The sequence below is a fragment of the Cupressus sempervirens genome, chromosome 5 (assembly GCF_028749045.1).
Source record: "Cupressus sempervirens isolate cs-2001-9-10 chromosome 5, ASM2874904v1, whole genome shotgun sequence".
In the NCBI taxonomy this organism is placed as follows: Eukaryota; Viridiplantae; Streptophyta; class Pinopsida; order Cupressales; family Cupressaceae; genus Cupressus; species Cupressus sempervirens.
In genome coordinates, this window is record NC_143122.1 from 697,905,657 (window position 1) to 697,925,947 (window position 20,291).

Here is a 20,291-nt window from a genome sequence, read left to right on the forward strand (position 1 = left end):
TAGCGACATAGCAAATCTCGGTGTCTTTGCTTTTCTTGGTGCATACATGTAGCCCATTAGATGCCAGCATGTTCCAAAGCTTTATAATTGATATCTAATGGAGTACTTTCTGGGACCCACTTACTCTAAAAAGTTGCTGTAGTACTACTTTCCATCTAGGTGCTATGTCGCTAATGGAAAGAGACACCAATTCTTCGATAGCGACATAGCAATTTCTGGTGACTCATCAAAATTCAGGGTCAAAAAGATAAAGGCAAGTGAAGTCATAACTACCCTCATTAATGCATCTGACACATAATAAAACAACACGTGCACCATGCAGCCTAAAAAAACTTACGATCATTGAAAAATTTAAAAGTGACTGCCGACCATTATTTTTGGTGAAGGCGTCATGTCGCTAACGGCGAAGTGCTCAATTTCTCCGATAGCGACAAAGCGACTAATCAAAAAAGCTAAGATTTCTGTTGACGCCTTTTGTACCTCAATGTTGTAATTCCTTTTTAGGTTCTGACATGTGTGTTATAAACATGATGAAATATCTCTGAAATAACACAATCTTCGATCACTATATTTCCACTTGATGGTACTGCTTTTCAACTTAGCGGTGGTCGCTATGTCGCTAAGGGTAAAATACTTGTATCTTTTCATAGCGAGATAGCAATTGCCATAGATCTTTTAGGGATTGGGCAGTAAGAAACACAAAAGAAAAGATGTGACTCAAGGTGCGAAAAGTTTGAAAAGGACTGGAATCTTCACATATTTTTAGTTTCATGCCCTAAAAATTTAAAAAAAAACAAGACCTAGGGTTTTGACAAAAATTTGCTTCAAAGACCTACAAAATATGACTTAGCTAGAGACCCTATTCACCATAGGTGGATCCCAATATGAATTCTTCTATACCTTGGACAAAGGAATTCAATTATGCAAAAATTCAGACCAACAAAACTATCATGGAAAAATTGTGACAAAGATGCCACCTGAAACTATTAGACTATCATAGAAAAATTGTGATGAAGATGACATTAAAAACTATTGGACTATCATGTGTACAAGTCATAAAATGATTCCAACATATGAAATTAAGTGTACTACATAGGATAGTGATGACTAAATTTCCATGCCCTCCAAATTTGGTGGTTGCAACATTTATACCAATTTCATTTGTGGGATACACACTCTTGATAAGTTAATTAGCCTTGCGACTAAGGTCGATGGGGAATGTTGACACATGCAACCTGAGCATGAGTTTGAATTTGGTATTTCCTTGGAGATATTTACTTATTTCCCAAATAGAAGGTATCATCTCCATTTTGTCTGTCATGATAAGTTGTCATAGGTTTTTTGAATGAATTTATTTTCTTATGTGTATTTCTTATCATAGAATGAAAAAAACTTATTAATGCTCCACCAAAAGCCATAGAAGGAACAAAAATCTAAAGCTTGGGCTTGCTGCTGCTAGGATCTCCTCCCTTTCCAAAGAACCCCAAATAGCAAAAGCAAACAAACAAATTCAAGACCGTTTAAGCTTTACCTAATAATAATATCCCAATAGTCCAAGAACAACATTTTACTACAAGGGTGGTGACGAGAAGTGTGGGGCAATATCCCTTCAGACCATATAAATTCTTCTATAGTTCATGTTTTGAATGCCATAAAAACCTAGAATTAACATTAGAGTGAATTTAAATACTCCAGGCAATTCCTAAGTGCGGATGTTTCAATTCCTTAGTGTCAAAACTTGAATATATTTCATGCTTATCATTTCCTCTAGCAATTCTTACGTAAAACATCATTAAAATAATTGTTCCCTTTGACAATGTCAAAGAGTGTATATATACAATATTTTTGAAGTTGTTTTGTGCTAAATGAACCTTTTGTGATCAAGTCTTGTAAATATCTTGGTTGGTACAACTGTAGATTTCTTACTAGCTTTGTACTAGTACCCAAGATTAACATTGATGACATTAGTAGAATTCCAAGTTTTGCTCTTGTATTCCTATTAATTGTACTTGATTGTCGAATATGTTAAAGAAGAAACAACTGCCAGTTAATTTACAAACTGTAACTAACCTGAATTGCTTGATGTATTTTTTAAATGTTGAGATGCATATACTAAGAATTTTTTGTTGCTACAGGCCAAGCCACAGCTGACAAATAGGTCAAAGCTTCCAACTATTGTGGATCTTGTGATTAAAGATTTGCTGAACTTGAAATATCTTCAGCAAGTAAGTTGCATGCAAAATATTTCTTTTGAAGGGAATTGACATTATTTTTAAAAATACATTCAGTTTATACAATTTTACTCATATTTTGGTGGATAAAAACTTAACATTCTTCCACATTTCTTGCCCATTTTATTGCATATTTGAAATAAGACATAATCTTGTCATTTTCCAATAGCTAAATGTCTTTAACTATGATTGGAATTTGGCATAAAATGTATTTTTTAGGTTAGATTGTTAGCTAGTTCTAGTTGATCACCATTTGAAAATTAGAGGTGCTAATCCTTTCATTGAAGATAAAATTTATAGTGCACTACATATCATCACACTTACCCAAAAAAGTTGAGCCAAACATTTGATTATCTAGATTGAAAGTCATTGTCCACTTCATAATCTTAGCAAGAACAACATAAGTGCTTGTGAACCAAGTATTTATGATGAAGAAACAAGGAAAGAAAAATGAAAAAATGTGTTGAGTCAAGAGATAGACATTGAAAAGAAAGCCATTGATTATAAAAAGTATTAAGATCAAGTTTAAAAATAATGTTTTAATTGACAAGGAAAAAGCAAGATTAGTAGCCAAAGAGCAACAAATTTTCCTTGTACATCTGTGCACTATCTCCATGATTCCATGTTTGGTCCTTAGCCTCTTTGCAATAACCACATGATCGATGATTGCCAAATAGTGCTAATAGACTATGTGGAAAGGCCCTTTCTAGATCATATTTCAATGCAACAATTTATCAAAAGATGGCACTTTGAGGGGATAATGATCATCTTCAACCATGTGACTTTAGCTCATTGCTTCAAATTTATTAGAGGATATAGAAATTTACTAACTATAAACAACATGTATGTTCTTAGAAAAAAAACCCATACTCATTGTAAACAGCAGGTATGGACTTAATGCATATTTCATGAGATGTGGTTCATAAAAACCCATACTCATTAGATTGAATTGTTTGTTTAATACCCAATGCATTGAGGTGATGCTTACAATTTGAATTCATAACAACCATTTCTCATCAACTTAAATTGTTTGTTTAGTACCCATTGCATTGACGTGACACTTACAAGGTTGAAGTATTGCAACTTCCTAGAAGGTCTACCTACTCAATTCCATGATGATCCATCTTTCCTTGATCCTTGGGAGAATGATGCAGGAGCATCAAGGTCAAGGTTGAAGGCATGAGAAGACATTAAGGTCTCAAGATAACCAACATGACCATGTTAGAACAGTTGATGTAATAAGACCCTGTGAAGGTCCTTTTTGATATGTTTGTAATCATTTTAGTTACATTTGAAAACATTAATTAACAAAAACCATATGTGCAGATATAAACATTAATCACAACATGTCCAATTTATTTGTAGGTATATTTTCCTGTGAAGAAAGACCACGCTTGACAATATGAATCTAGAAGAAAATAATGAGACAATAGCTGCATTGTGGGCTCAATTTCGAAGAAAACCTGATAAATGTTATTGTCCTTGCAAAAAGTGTAAGGGTTTAAAGAATCAAAGAATTCTAATCACAACAGCCCAGAGTCATTGTAGGCAATATGGTCATGTTGAAGGGGACCATGATTTTTGTCCATTTCTGAATGTGGATTTCCTACTGGAGGAACATGGAGGTGTGAATATCCAAGCTGAGGATAACACTCCCATGGAAGAAGATGATAATGTGCCAGAGGACATGATTGAAGAAGATGGTATTGGGGCAAGTGATGAAGAGGCTCACAATGATGATACTAGCAAATCTGATAATAATGATGAAGATGGTCTTGATATACCTTTACTTGAGAAGGCACACGAGCCCTTATATCTAGGCTCCCAAACAACTCTACTATTGGCTATAGTGTTGTTGGTGAACTTAAATATTATGAATAGCATATCCAATGTAGCAATGTCACGTATGCTAAGGTATGTCATTTTTGTCATCTTCAATGTTAGCATACAATTACTATTCATTATATTAACAATGCATATTTGTTGTTGTAGGTTGATTAGTGAGTTTTTGTTATCACCATCAAACATTTTGCCTCGTTTGTACCGAGAATTATCTAACATTATGGATCAGATTGGAATGAAGTATCAGACAATACATGCATGTCCCAATGATCATATTCTATATCATAAACAACATGAATTTGCAACAGAATGTCCTGATTGTCATGTTAGTAGATATCGGTCAGATCAAATAACAAAAAAAGTGCTCACAAGGTTCTTTGATACATTCCTATTATTCCACGTCTGGAATGGTTATTCAGGTGTGCTAGCCTGGCACAATTTATGGATTACCATACATGCAATAAAAGTCAGGATGACATTATGCAAATGCCTGCTGATGGTTCTACATTTAAAGAGATAGAAGAAAAATGGTCACACTTTAAAGAAGAACCTCATAATCTAAAACTTTCATTGGCAGTGGATGGTGTCAATTCATATGGAGATATGAGATCTGTTTACTCAGTATGGCCTATTTTTATTATTAACAATAACATTCCTCCTTGGATGTCCATAAAGAGGGAGCACATAATGTTGTCAATGATTGTGCCAGTATTTTTTTTTATAGTTATCTAAATTAATTTATAAATAGTGCATGAAAATGGTTATAATAATTACGTAATGTTTATGTTCATTCAGTTGCTAGGTAAATACCAAGTTAAAGATATGAACGTGTATATTGAGCCCCTAATTGATGAGTTGTTGAAGTTATGGAATGACATCACTATGTATGACATCTCTAGACCGATAGGACATCAACAATTTCAATTCCATGCAATGCTTTTATGGACAATACATGATGCCCCTGGGCTAACTCATTTTTGCAGTATGTTATATTGTTAAGATCACATATTTTTGGTCTATTATAGTGCTTACACATTACTATCAAATGCTTAAGTTTTGCATGATAATTGTACATGATCCAATTATACATGATCTTTTAGGTCTTCAAACAAAGAGAAAATTTGCATGTCCAGTTTGTGGTCCAAAGATGAAATGTCGTCATTCAAGAAGTTTAGGAAAGTAGGTGTTTGATGAGTTTAGACACTTTCTCCACAATAATCATATTTGTCAAATTGCCAAAAAACATCTTTTCAATGGGAAAGAAGAGACATCATCAAGGCCACAAAGAATGACACCTCATTTATGGAAGTTGGAATATGATCAACTAAATCGTCAAGGTAATGTCCAATTTGTCGTCCGAAGTTTACAATTTGTATTTCGATATTGTCTTATATTTACTAATGCTATAACTAATGCTTGTGAAGGTCATCAAGGCATCAATGACCAACTTCCTAGAGGAATGAAAAGTTATCCTACTCAATTTAGTAGGTTACCATACTACAAGTATCTCCTAATCGTGCATTTGTTTGATACTATGCATATTGGAAAGAATGTAACATAGACACTATGGAAAATGTTGGATGGAAGGCGTGATAGAGAACAAATTGCTAAAATTTGTACTAACATTCATGAATCTAATAATGCACTAAAAGTTTTCATTGAACTAAATAGGAATGGAGATTGCATAAATACAAGTGCCCTTCCTTGGTTATTAACAGAGCAACAAAGTGATGCATTAAAAGAAGTCATAAAAAAAAAAAAATTCCAACAGGATTTGCTGCAAATATAAGCACTCTTCTATCAAAGAAAGGTGATTTTGGGCTAGGGTTGAAGACAAATGATTGGCATACCTTCCTCAAGGTAAGTCATGTTTTTTATTTACAATGTATTTGTAAGATTGAATGTAGTACTAGTTGCATTATTTAATAATATATTGAAATGATCATTTTTTAATGATTGCAATTCATCCTACCTCTATCCCTTCCACAATAGTTTGACAACAATATTAAACAAGTTATATATGATCTTGAAAAATACATGAGGTTAGAAGAGTGTTTTTTCTTAGATTTGTAGCTTTTTATCTGAAATCTATTGTATAATTTTATTTGAAATCTCCTCTATGTTTTTTTGCATGTTGAATCTCATTTAGGTGGTTATCATCTAAAGAAATTGATAAAAAAGATATAAAATATTGGAAGAGAAAAATTCCATTGCTTATGTGTGAAATGCAAAAGTGTTTACCTCCAATGTTTTTCAATGTTCAAGAACACTACCTCATGCATCAGGTTGAGGAGATTGAATTGTGTGGACCTGTACAAGCTAGATCAATGTGGATGGTTGAGAGGCATTTGAAATTTATGAAGGGCTTGGTTTGACAAAGAGCACGTCCTGAGGGTTCTATGATAGAGGGATATATGATATACCAGACCATGGTGTATATCAATGAATATCTTCCAAAGTTTGCAATAGGTATCCATCTAGATTGCATTTGGGATCCCAACTGTAATGAAAAATTCAAAGGGGAGTACCTGACGGAGAAAGGTAGATTGAGGAGGGTGAGAGGTAATTATAAGTTTTTTTTTTGTAATTTAACAATTCTTATCCATCATCAATATATATAAGTTGTTTCTAACTGGTGTAATTGTCTTCTTTATAGTTGGTCATGAGTGGGATGCACTACACTTGTATATTGCAAACAATCTTGATTGGATAACAGTGTGGATTGAACAGTCTCAAGAAAATGGTTGCTCATTAACATGGGATGGTGTTGCATTGTTGTTTAAAGAAGCTCATCATAATGGAGATCCCAATGTTATGCCAATGGTACTTGATCTAATATATGGCTTAAGAGACACAAAGGTATGCATAAGATTACTAATCATGAGACATAAGTTTAATATCAACTCACAGATCAATGAGAAGATTCTTGACATGTTTGAATAATTGCAGGTCAAACAGCACAAAGCTATGTACTACCATGGCTACAAATTTTGCACAAAAAGTTAGATGAAACAAAGAAAACGTGTGATTCTGGGATAAGTACTATCTTTGTGGTCACCAATATTTCATCTAGAACTGACATACATCCTCAACAATCTAAAAATTAATACTATGGCATTTTAGATGATATACTTGAATGCAACTTTAATTCATTCAAAATAGTTCTATTTGTTGTTAAATGGTTTAGGTTACGACTGAATCAAAATGATCCTGATAGGACTGTTATTGAATACAACAGTGGATTTACTATGATTAATACAAGGTCATTTGAGCCAGTAAAAAATGAGCCCTATGTTCTTCCAAGTTAATGCTAGCAAGTGTTTTACTTTGGCATTCTAGACAAACTAGGTTGGTCATTTTTTGTTAGACATGACCCAAGAGGAAGGCCGGTAAAGTATAATGTGATCAAAGAGGAAGATATTGAAGAAGCACAAGAGGAAGTAAATTGTTATTAGGAACGATAGTTACCTAGTGATGAAGAAGAAGAAGATGGTGATGATTTTGGTCATGCTAACAATAATGGTGATAATGATGATGATGATGCTGATGATAATCATGATCATAGTGACAAAGATGGTGATGATCATGGTGATGATGGTCATGATGATGATAGTGATCAACAGGGTGATGATGGTGATGAAGATGGTGGTGGTGACGAAGACGATCAAAGTGACGAGTATGATGATGGTGATGATGATGATGATGATGACGATGACATGGATGATGATCATGATGATCAATGAAATCTTTAGGTACGATCAATGTCAACTATGATGGGGTCTTGTATGACCAAATATTTCTTTCCAAACCATATGTGCACATATAAACATTAAGTAGAACATGCTAAATATTTTTTTAGATATGAGCATTAGTTACGCTAAATTTTTAACTTAAGACATGATTTACATATACAATCTACTTTATTATTAATATTTTTTTTGGTAAGTCTATTACTTTCATTTCGCTGCTGATTTCTAAGACTTACTAATTCTTTTCACAGAGTGATATGGATGCACCATGTCAGACACCTTCAGTAGAGGTAAACATTAATTATTGTAAATTTTAATGTTAATATAGAAACAAATATCCTATTATTATGTTCTTTTCTTTATGGCTTTGGGGTTATTTTGATGAAAGTATACAAATATTTTATGTCACAAATGATAGGAAAAAGCTACAATGATCGCTAATCAAATGCAATCTAAAATATAATCGTCATATCTACATGACATTGGCCTTAGTACTGACCCTGTATTCATCACCCAACAAATTACACAAAGATACACTGATGAGCTTGTTCAAATTATCATCAAGGGTAACAGAAGTGAGTAGAAAGAGGCACCAAGAATAGAATTGGACTGTAGAATCCAATCTTTGAAAGTAAGCAGTAATTCGACTAAAGCAGTAATAGAAGTTCAATAGATATTAATATTTTATAGTATCTTATGGATCATGATCTCTGATTTTATGTGTTCTTGTATGGACATATGTGCCAGTTGTGACATCACATGCTGAACATGGTCAGGGTTGTTTCATAGTACCTTCGTGTAAGTAACACTTTGTTTATTTTGATCAACATTATAACACTTACCTTTTTTTTGTCGACGTTTCTCACTAGTATCCCATTTGATCTTTATCCATTGCAAATGTCTTTGCTAACAATATTCTATTCTTTAGCTCATGATGATGTACGGACTCCTCCTTCGGTTGGTGGTCCACTATTGTCTGTTACATTGTCGGCAACAAGGACCATGCAAACATCATTGTCTATGCCCAGTAGAACTGGTAAAACCTTGTTTTGCTAGATTTTGTAATGTGCTATATTTTGTAATCCCTTTCAACAAGTTGATGAACAACGAAGTAGCACATTAGTGCTTAAATGATGTCTACAGAAGCTTGCATACTCAAAAACACATGCATACACACACCACGCATACATACATACATACATATGTATATAGCCACACATAGAGAGACATGGACATAGGCAAGGAGGTAGACCAATAGAGAGCAGTACTAAAATTGTCATTTAATTTTTATGATGTTCTAGTTGATAGAGCAACAAAGAGCAGTACTATTGAAGCTGATCCATTTTCTGGAGCAGTTCATGTGATTAGTACTGGTTCGTATGAAGGGACATTGTTTCTGAATAAGAAAACTATGTTTCCATTAAGAGAACGAAAACTTCCAGGTGCTTTAAAATTGACATTTTTTAAAGTGTAAATTTAGTTTACTTTTATATTACTCATTTTGGACTGATAAATCCTTTATGTTTTTGTAGGTAATAATGCTTTCTTTGAACATCTTTTTCATATGACATTGAGACTATTTGGACCCACCATACGTAAAAGGTACATAGTTTCATATCATTGCTACACAATTTTTATTTTCTTCTATTTATTGTAATATATTAAAGTTATTGATCTAACAATCTAATTTTTTTAAAAAAGGTGGAATTTACAAGTTGGGGAATTAAAAAATCAGCTGATTGCATCTATTGAGGAGAAATTTGGGAAAAACATTTTTGACATTGGCCTACTTCTGAAAAGAGTAGCAAAGCATATAAAGACTGTGAGGGATCAATATAGAAGGGGTCTTAAGGATAACCCAAAGTATGATCATCCTCCTATGATTCCACCAATGGAGTGGAATGAAATAATAGAAGATGCAAAGGAGAAAAGGCTATGTGAAGATAGAGATAATGAAGCAGCACAGGGAAAAAAGAGGTATGCCATTATAGTATTAAGTACATTGTAATCATGCACTAATTATTGATATTTGTAAATATATAATCTAAGATGTTTGAAATTTTTCATAGATTGCAGGACACATCCGTGGCTACAAAAGCGAGAATAGAAAAGGTTGGCCAACACAAACTTGGCTCTGGTGGCTATATGAATCTGTAGTCTCAACTTGTAAGTACAACAATGAATTTTTTTTTTTTTAATATAATGTTGCAAACAATTTTTTTTAATGAAACCATACATGGAAAATTGATGTTATCAAGAAAAAACCATAGGGCACAGATTTCAATGTGGAGGTCACAGATGAAGATAGAAAAATTGCCTTGAAGGAAGGCTATAAAGTTGTGGTTGCACGCCTACGTGAAGAATTTGTAAACCTTGCCCAAGAATCTAGTGCACCAAATGATATATCACAGGTAAATTGGTTAGATGAAAAGTAAATGAAATTAAATAGTTGAGAAGATTCTTTTTTGGTATTAGTTTTAAATGTAAATTGACTACATAACAAAGTGCATAACATTTTACTGCAGCCTTCATATCCTACCACAGAACCTGTTCTTGACAAAGGCCATGATGTGAATTATAGTGGTGGAGGTATTAATTTGCTATTGGAAATTAATTATGAAATTATGAATATAATTCAACATCTTCAATTGGAATTAGACGTGTATCCTTTTTTTGAATATTTCAGAGCATGTTGAACATCATGCTGAAGGACTAGACCATGTTCCAAGTGTTCAACATGTTGATGTGGTGGTAGATCAAAATGTTGATGTACATGATGTGGAATTGTTAGGTAAGAAAAATACATTTTATATTGTACTCATACTTAACTACAAACTTGTAACAGTTAGAAAAGGAAAAAGAGTATGCCAATTTATAGCATTCACTTGTTCTTGCAACAGAGCCCCCTTTAGTGCAACAACCTCCTGCTCCTCCAAAGAGAAGGAGCCATCATAATTTGACATTACATGTGCCAGAAGAGGAGTAGAATGAAGCAGATATGGATGTCCCTATGAATGCTTTTCTTAAGAGAGTTCAGAAAAACAAAAAAAAGAAATGATGTTTTAAAAATCTTCTTTGATAAACCTTGTTGGATAATGAAAGAACTTTGTTTTAAGTAATTACGTATGAATGATGCGTATTAATACAGATTTTTATTTTATGTTAATGAATATTGTTATGTGTTAATGAAGTTTTGATTAGTATTGTGTATTAATGATTTTTATATCATATTAATGAATGTTATGTGATTAAATTGATTGAATGTTATAATTCATAAATAGATGAATGAATGAATGAAGTATGTAATTAGATGATAATGGGTACTTTAGATTGATGTTAGGGGGAGGGGGGTGAGGCCAGATGAGCTTCCACCTTTACATGGTTGGCCTTGTTAAGTAGAGAATATTATAGTATTCTTGAAACCAAGTGAAGCTCAAATTTTTTAAGTCTTCAAATACACATCCTAATTCTCTTTAATGAGACTGAAGTTTTTTCACTTGTAATAGTCTCATTGCAGTCATCTTTTGGTTCCTTGAACATATAGTTCTTGCTTAGTTTAAATCCCAATTATTAGATATTTTTCCACATTGGAGTTAGTTTGGCATAGAAACCTGCATATTTTATTATATATATTTAGTCAACTAAAAGCAATGTAGAAAGCATTCACATAGTTGATGTCTAACAAAAGAAGACAAGATGCATATACTATTTAGCATGGAAATCCTTGTAGGTGAATTGTGTGTATATGTACACACACACACACACACATGTATGTATGTATATAACTTCAAACAAATGTGTAGACTCAATTAGCAAGAGACACCAACCTCAAATCCTGCAATGCAGATGGAACTGACCTTTGAAATGCAAAGTGTTTATAATGTAGGTAGATTTTCCTTAGATATCCTTCGAGGTCTTCAACAAATCTGCCTTGTACTTATGAATAATCCACCAAGATTTGAAATAGTGTTTTTCAATAAATGCTCTAAACTTGGAAGATACCTTCATAAAAATTCTGCCTTAGATTTGCTCATCATATTCAAAATAAGCCTTCACATGTATGTTCACTTAGGTATTCAAGTGATATTTAATGGATTGATTGATAAAAATTTCCTCATACTTGAATCCAAATATCATTTTCATTATCAAACATAACACAGACATAAAATCATTTTGGTTATTCGCTTGTTATACAAGTTAGTCTTATCTTTTTGGTTTTCACAAGTCATGCACTTATGCATCTTTGGGATATCCACAAGCTATTAGAGATGTTTGGATGGTTCATGTCCTTATTTTTTTTGTGTTGTTTGTAGGGTTTTTGCCATGAAGTCTAAGGACATACATGTTGGATGTTTGTGATAGACATGTCCACCTATAAGAAAAGTATCAAATGTAGAAAAAATGCAAAAAAAAGCTTGCAAGGGTTTTAGGTGTCTTTAGGCCTAGTACAACTCGTAAGGGTTTTAGGTGTCTTTGGAAGGGTTAGTGAAGTTATAAAACCTTTGAAAAGGTTAGTGAAATATATTAAAGGCATATATGATTGTAAGTTGTCGAAGTTGACACTTTGTGTCAACTTAGACAACAAATTTTAGTTTATAACTAACTGGTAATAGTCAGATAGTTAGATAGCAGTGGTTGTTTACTATTGTTTGGTTATTTAGAAGGGATTTGTCAAGTGTTTGGAGGAGAAGTAGAGTTGGGGTGGTGAGACAAGGCATTGTGAAAAAATTATAATCAATAAAATAATCCTGTTTTCTGCAATTCAGTCTCTGTCCCATGGAATAGTGAGTTCCTATGATGTATCAAATGCATTTTGACTAATATTTAATGTGAGAAAATTTTATTATTTTTGTTATCTTGTCCATGCATTCTTTTAATTTTCATTGCAGGTTGAGTAAGGAATAATAGACTGGTGCATTCAAACTAGTGACTGGTTAGGCACAGTCAATTGTACTTATTCTAAAGTTTCCAATGTAGATTCTCTCCTACCACCTGTAGTCACTGTTATTGGTGGGAGACAATGAGGTTTAATATTTTATTTGTACTATATTAACCAAATGCAGGAGAGTGGGAAAACTTGGTGCAAGTGCAGTGTTGGATGGTAATTGCTGATGGAGGTTTAGCCTGGATTAGACACCAGTCTAATAGACAGTGGATCATTTCATGTTTGAAGATGTTTGGGGGGGTGAATCCTTCATGTTTGGGGGGTGTCTCTGTTACCAAAAATGAGACAGTAGAGCACTACTAGTGTTATGATGGGCAAAATATGTCTTTCATTGTGATAGACTATTTCTAAGTCATCTGTGTTGTTTCTTGCTATTGTTAAGCAATCTTTGTTTTCCTTGAGACCATGAACAAAATTATCTACCATTTTTGCTAATGATAAACTTTTGACTTGAACAATGATAAAGTTTATTAGTAATCATTATAGTGGAACAACTTTTGACTTGTTCAAAAATTTTAGTCGAAGGTGTTGGAATTGATAGTGAACCCCAAGCTCCTAGAAATCACCTGCAACCAAAATGCATGTTACATCTATGTCTGAGAGAAAATATGATCCAAAAAGCATGTCTACTTTGTTGATTTGGCTATTATTGCAGCACTACAAAGTGTCTTATAGTGTTTCTCATTTTCTTAAATAATAGGAAATTAGTTTATGATTTCATCATATCTTATAGTGGAACAACTCCAAGAATCTTGGGTAAATTGCTTGCTATAAGACTTTCTTGTATAGGACACTCAATAATGTGGGCTAAGTGGTGGACACAAAGAGGAACAAGAAAGATCTATACAAGTGCATGGTGCAGTAGAATTCAAAAATGAAATTATCTTAGTTTCATTTTGATTGTCCTCTCTTACCCTCACATACATACACAACTCACTTCAATTCTTCAATGCTCTCAAATTTATACACATCCCTTATCAGCAGATCTGGTCATAATTCTCCTAAAATTTACAAATATTCCTGGAAATAGCAACTACCTAAGACTCAAGAATTAGATATAAATGAGTTCAGACCAACATTTATAATTCTTGAACATGATTGAAAATAATTTTGATTTTCTAAGATTATTTGATATGCAGCAGCATAATTCATCCTTGTTTACTTTTGATTTATAGGCCCAGTGCCTTATCCATTGGGCAAGAAATTGACTATTGGCGGGAGATCTAATTCAAATAACTTGTATAAGAATTAATCAACTACAATCACCCATCTCCATTCTTATGCAATATCCCTTTTATGAACTCATAAACCCTACTGATTTACTGAAGCATTTATATAATTGCTTGAATTAAAAGCAACAATAAAACTAGCATACAACCCATCCAGACTACATTTAGCCAAATAAACCTTATTTAAATGACTTTAAAGTAAACAAACCCATAAACTGGAGACAGAAATTGATGATCCACAGATATAGTGTAAATACCCCTTTGTATTATCCTTTTAATATGACTAATACAATAACCAATAGAAAACCAATTGAAATCCTAGAATAGATTGCCATTTTTGTCATTTCAATTTGCTTATCAGAAAGTACAATGGAAGAAAACTCAAAACCTCTGCATACTATTGGACTGACTGAATATGTACTCTTCTTGAAAGAAACAAAAAATTGCACAAGTCTCAGACCATCAAAATGCGTTGAAAACTCATTTATATAGCATGAGTTGCAATAAGGAAAGGGCAATTGTGATCTGACAAGTGTCCAAGGAACAAAGCATCATACAAAAGACACAAAATATCACAATAGAATGCCAGGTGTATCAAATATTCCTTCAAGTAGGCCCGTTCCAATTTCTATTGTGAATCATGAACTTCTGATTTGTCTCTCATTATTCTGGCTCCTCAGAATACGTGGCTACCAAGCTGGTCAAAGAAGGATGATCTTGTGATACCTCCAAATTAGTTTTCTCCTATGGGTTTTCACTACTTTCACCCTGAGCAAGCATTATTACCTTTCCCCCTTCTTCTTTTTTTAGTTCTGGTGTAGAGGTGTCAATAACCTGCACCTCGCCTTCTTGTTTCTCATCATCATCTAAACTGTCCTCAACTAATTGCTTGTCCAACAGAAGATCTGCCATCCACGTGTCAAATTGTATATCATCCGGCCAGCTGAACTGTAGGATATCATTTTTCTTTTTTTAAAATATAACTAGCCTCCTTTTCAAAAACAACAAATTCTTGCTTCAAAGAATAAAAAAAAATTGGACTTTAACCAATTCCTCTATCATGGTGGCCCACCAGGCATGCCCCTTTTCATTAATAACTTTATTTATCCTTGTGCAGAAAAGGTTATCCAATTCTTTACTCCACTCTTCCTTATTTTGCAATTTCTTCTTTCTATCCAAGGCACAAGGAAATAGATCAAATTTTTGATTCTTGTACTTATTCAAATAAGAAACAATTTTTAGTTGCAGAGCAACTTTCCTGTTATCAAAATCTGACAGGTCATTAGCAATATCATACAATTTTCCAACATGGTCATTGGAAGACTTTATAACTGAATAACATAGAAGGGTGATTTCCTTTTCCCTTCTTCTCCATTTATTAACAATAGGCTTCAGGGTATCATTATGAGTTTTCAATTCCTCCCATATATCTATTACTTTTACCAACTAATCAAAGAATAAGGGCCACTCAATTTTGTCCACTAAATACATTAGAGCCTTTCTAAGCTTATCCTCATACTGCATATTTAACTCTACATGTAAGGCCCATAGTTTTCTCTTCTCTTCTTCAAATTCCTTAGCTATATAATATTCAGGCCTTTGAGGTGTGTCTGGTATCTCTACAAGGGGGGTGGATTTAAAAGGTTCCACTGGAGGACAGGGGTATGTTATTCTTGGCATTGTGGATTTCCCCATTGCCTTGTTTTCAAGTTCAAGTCTCATTTTTACCTCCCTATTATAGGCCTCAAGAAGTGTTTCATATTTATTTTGTAACTCAGACATAACCTGTTCCTCCTTTTTAGCAGTGGCCAACACAAACTTAGAAGAATCTACATTCCAATATGCTACCTGTACATGTGAAGTGTCAGTAACCCTTCTTAAAAGTATATTTCCCATCAACCCAGACTCACCTAATTGTGATGGTGTGGCTCTAGATCCCTTTCTCAATGATCAACTAACCAATGCAGCTTGATCTTCAATGAATGAAGTGCCTTGTAAGTCTCTTCTATTTGGGTCTTGCAACTCCAATCTACTTGAAACAAAATTGAAAATTAATGCATCTGCAATATCCCAATTGGGCAATAATAAAATGTTACATGCCTTTATCATTTTCCTCCCCTCCTCAGGGCTTATATTCTACAATTCCTTCATCATTTCTTCTTTAATTTGGTTTTTCATGGAAGTTTCATCCATTTTTGGATGCTCTATTTTCATCTTTTTACATTTCTCCTCGAAAACGTTCATGTTTGTCCTCCATGCAAACTGCTGAAAAGCCCTTGATTTCACAAAACTGTCATCAGTCAAAAATTGATGACTTGCCTACTCTAATACAGGGTCCAACTTCTTGCCTCTATAATCAGCTATTGTTAGATCCAAACTTGGGAGAGGAAGTTCTGGAGGGTTACCCTCATCTAATTCTGCTTAAGTAATAAAAATATCTCCCTGTGATCCCATTTGTTCAACCTGTTCACTAGTGAGCTGCTCTTCTCCAATCCTCAAAGGGGACTAGGTGGGTGAATATTCCTCATCTTGAGGCCTTTCTTCTATCATTACCTTTTGCCTCTTAGGACTAGGCTCTTCAGGTATCTCCTCTTGGGCTATACTGGTAGATCCTATTATTTGTTTGCTCTTGTCTATAGGAACCCTTTTATTCTGAATTATAGTATATCCGAGCCTCTTTTGTAGAATTATTTTATCAGTTCTCACATTTGGAGTGAAAGCCAACATCCTCATGACCTCTCTAGCCTTATTAGGATATGAATCAATAAAAAAATGTTTCTTTTCATTCATGACCTCCATTATTTCAGGGAAGGTATTCATGAGCTTACTTATTTTGTCAGCCTCTGTAATAGCATTATCCAAAGGATCATATTTATTATCAAAACAATGAATGAATTCTAAGACCCAGGAATAAACTCTCCATTTTTCCTTTTTAGTTTCCTTCTCCTGCAATGAGAATTCATTCCTTATAATATCCTCTGGATAATAAGAATCATGCTTGACCGGTCCCAACTTGATTCTATGCCTTAACATCTGATTGAAAAATCCCTCAGAATCACAAAAATGAGGATGAGAGATAGCCATCATATACTGCTCCAAAATTTTATGCAAAAAGATCTATCCCCCTTTTGTAATCACAAACTGATGAGCCACTATGAAAATAGGGAAAATTGACCCTAATTGGCCTTTCAACAAAAACATTTCTTCCACTCCCCCTAATTGCCATAAAACTTCAGCCATTCTCACCTTCAAAGGAACTTGGTAAGGAAAAACATGAGGGTTCTCCTTGAAACCATAGATTCTAAAAATAGTAGAAATAGGGTAGGGGATGATATCTCCCCAATTATGTGAAACTTTCAAGTCATGGGGGTTATCCATAGGCCTGATGAGACTCATTAGTACCCTAGGGATTCTGGGATTGTCACTCAATATGAGGCATCTCAATTTAGCAGCAAAATATCTATCAAATCTGACAAAACTAGCATTACTTGCATTGCAGGTCATATCTACACTCCACAACTGGACTGGCAGTATTTCCCCATTCTCCTCTCTGTTTAGTTCCATCTCATTACCAAAATATGTTACTCCTTTGAAAAAAAACATATGCATTAATGGAGAGTAGTGACCAAAAGTTTTTTCCACCGTGCCCTTTGCAATCCCAACTAAACCAATGTGAATTTCTTCAGCCAAAAATCAAGCAAAATCAAAAATAACATCTACACCGAAGGAAGCAATCTGAACCATTATGTACATGAAACCGATGGGCATAAATTCTTGCTCATCTTCACCAAAAACTCGGCATAAGGTCCTGTATATCTCTACAGCCTAGAAAGTGAAAAGACTCTTCTTAAAAGGCTCTCTAGAGGCTGTAGTAATTACTGGAAAAGTTCCTATTGTACCAATATGTGCCCTTAGTGCACCTCCCCTAATTACATCCTTCTTTGCTTTATATTCATTCTCTAATTCTAGCAGATTGATTTGCACATGGTAGTCTGATAATGGTTCCAGGTGAAAAACCTCTCTAATTGCTTCAAGAGTAATCGAGACCAGAGGCACACCATCCTTTCTTCTTACAACCCTAATGGCTTGGTCATAATTCTTAGCAATGGCTTCAAGCAAATCATAATCCATGAAAACACTTGGGACTACTAACTTTCCCAAATCAAAATTCCAGACATTAGCATGTGGGGCAAACAACTTTCTTTCCGAAAACCACTTTTTAAACAAGATAAGTTTAGTTTGAGTCGTTGTTGCATCCCTAACCCAGTTCCCCTTGTCATATAGGCCATCACCAATTTTAAGCCTAGGGTTTAAGGAAATTAACTTTTTAACTTGTGTAGGCTATACAATAGATTCTAGGAGTAATTCTAATAAATCATCATGGACATTCCTATCCATATAATTAATTTTCCCAGAGAATGGTTTCTTTGGATGCATTTTGAAAATATTGAGAGAATTAGAATGCCATAGAGGTTATAATATGAGTACTTACTTAACTTGCTGAACTTGTTCTTCTCTAAACTTCTAAAATTTCTCTCTAATGATAGAAGAATAGTTTCACATCTTTACTAGGCTTAACATGACACAATCAATTAGGCTCTTGTGCTCAGAAAATTTGCAATCTCTGTTCGCGTGGGACTAGAATTAATGAAAATCTCTATGTTATACTCTGTTTCTCCCACACATGAAGCTTTCACTTATCATAAATGTGCCAAACAAAAAAATAGAGTGGCGTCGCACTTTCTTTTTTAAACTTGTGTCGTTGATCCTTGAAAAATCGTACGATTTGGGAATGACAACTAAGCCGACTCAACTTTCTTCTTAACACATTGGCAGTCAAGCCAATAAAACACCTCCACCTCTACCTTTCCTTCAAGGCTAGTGCTTCAAACCAGGCCCATGGATGACTATGAACATGTGTCATCAACTCGCTAACTCGTTATACATAATTCTCGAGCACCTTTCCACAGCGAGCTAGCGATGATCACTGATCTTATTTTAATTGTGTGGTAGACAATTGAAACAACCTTTAAGAACACGATGGTGGGTCCATTGCTCATTAACTCGCTATACCTAATTTTCACACATCTCTTTATAGTGAGTCAACAAGTGTCGTCAATCCAAACTTGATCTTGTGGACAACAATTTTACTTCAACAGTGGTGGGCCACACTTGCTAACTCACTATACTTAACTTTTGAGCACTTCTTCATAGTGAGTCAACGCCACCCTTTGATCCTGGCTTGATCTCATGATCAGAAATCTTTGTACCTAGTACATGGGAAGTGGGTCCATAATATTACTGACCATGATATGGGCCCTACAGATTTCTACCAAGCATTGGTCGAAAGTTCGACCAATGAATGGCAGAAAATGTGCTGACAATGCCAACATTTTTCGACCACCGTATTGGTCAAAATTTCAACCAACCTACTAGATGGTCAAATTTTTGACCAAAAAGTTTTAAACCAATGCCATCTAGTTTTCTACCATACATTGGTCAAAATTTCGACCAATGTCCCACAGATTTTTACCAAGCATTGGTTGAAAGTTTGACCAATGAATGGCAAAAAATGGCTCAACAACCTGAACATTTTTTGACCAACATATTGGCCAAAATTTTGACCATCCAGTAGGTTCTTCAAATTTTTGACCAAAAAATTATCGACCAATTCGTTGGTCAAATTTGGTCGAAGATTGGTCAAAAAATGGGTCAAAATTTTGACCAATAAAGGTCGAAAAAGAGCCCAAATGTACTAGTGTCAATTCTCAAGAAGTTGAAAAGCTTAGTTATTGGATCAATCTTAGGACTACTAGTAACATAACTCTTCACATCTCCAATAAAATATGCATCACCAGCAATGCATTCTTCTACAAACTCATCTACAGAGCCAAGGAATGATAGATATATTTACTTCTCTTTCACAGATCCTATCAAGCTGCCTTGGATCAGTAACAAGAACCTGCACTCCCATCTGCATTTTTGTCTTCTGAAGATTGAAATCCAAACATGCAATTCTTTCTGGGGCCACTCTTCTAGGCATTCCTTGAGTTGCACGACCAATTTTTAGGGCATAACTGTTTAATAGATAACTATATTTTGATCCCTGTCCATGTGCCTTCAAAATATTGATGCCCTTTATCAGATACTTCATTTCACCTTTGCTTCGAGGAGTTTTTATTGCTTGGACAGCTTCAACAACCATTTTTGAAAATAGGTCATTGTTAGTAGCTACAATTTTTTAAGACATGCTAGTCTTCGCATAGTTTATAAGAAAATCATTGCCAAATTTCTC

The 20,291-nt window shown here is 34.2% G+C and overlaps 1 pseudogene; it reads right to left on the reverse strand.

Annotated features, from left to right (window-relative positions):
* Positions 1 to 20,201, reverse strand: part of LOC149557905 (LRR receptor-like serine/threonine-protein kinase FEI 1) — a 29,028-nt pseudogene extending 8,827 nt beyond the window's left edge.
* Positions 20,202 to 20,291: the final 90 nt, after the last annotated feature.